At 28.9% G+C, this 827-nt stretch overlaps 1 long non-coding RNA gene across 2 annotated transcripts in view; it reads left to right on the top strand.

Moving 5' to 3' along the window:
• Positions 1-827, top strand: part of LOC107640077 — a 13,752-nt gene that overhangs the window by 3,436 nt on the left and 9,489 nt on the right. Inside the window, exon 4 of one of the 2 annotated variants that reach the window (XR_002357201.1) lies at positions 132-338. This is a non-coding gene — a long non-coding RNA (uncharacterized LOC107640077). Of the gene's footprint in view, positions 1-131; positions 707-827 lie in introns of those variants that run through there. The other variant, XR_002357199.1, reaches the window with a different exon arrangement.

The raw sequence follows: 827 nt of genomic DNA, 5'->3' as shown, positions 1-827 counted from the left end.
AATAATTAACAAAAATAATAAATTTTGATAATCTCTTAATATTTCTCTTTTTTATTCATTGATTGCTGAAAATTATTTTCTTCAATTATTTGAAAAAAAAATATAGCTAACAAGGGTTAACAAATTTTCAGCTCGGCTGAACATGAAAAATGACTTCACTAAAAGCTAAAAGATACACCTTCACAGACCAAGCTTTCATTACATATGGAGAGAGGAGACAATGTATGAATTTAAATACTTGCCAACAACTTATTGTGTTGAGTGGGGTTTGTTTTTTGTGTTGAACAAGCCCACAAGCCATCTTCAAGGACCCATTCAGGAGGGGAGAGAATATTCTTGTAAGTCTCTTTCTTTCCATTTCTAAATAATGCTGGTTTCAATTTAATTTACGAGCAAGTTTTTTTTCCAATTATTGGGTCAACTATTCATTAACCTTGTTGACTATGTTCTTTTTAATATTTCAAGTAAAATTACTGAATAAATCTTTTGTAAACTATTTTATTTTTCAGTATAGAAACACTTAGTTAATTGGTAAAAATGTTATGAACAACCACTTAGGGTGTGTTTGGTAACCACGTTTGAAGGAAAAAAGCACGTTAGAGCTTCTTAAAAGCTTCACTTTTTTGTTTGGCTAATATTTTTCTCTACAAACGCAGAAGTGATTTTGTTCATAAAATCACGTTTACAAGAAGCAATAATTTCTAGCTTCTCCGTTGCACTAACGTGCTTTTAGCCAATACCTTCAATATTTATTTTTCTTTTACCAACTTTATCCTTTATACATATTATTGCATTATTTATAAAATTCTTATTATTCCTTTCTATAT

The sequence above is a fragment of the Arachis ipaensis genome, chromosome B01, assembly GCF_000816755.2.
Source record: "Arachis ipaensis cultivar K30076 chromosome B01, Araip1.1, whole genome shotgun sequence".
Taxonomy (NCBI): Eukaryota; Viridiplantae; Streptophyta; class Magnoliopsida; order Fabales; family Fabaceae; genus Arachis; species Arachis ipaensis.
This window is presented reverse-complemented; position numbering and strand designations above follow the sequence as displayed.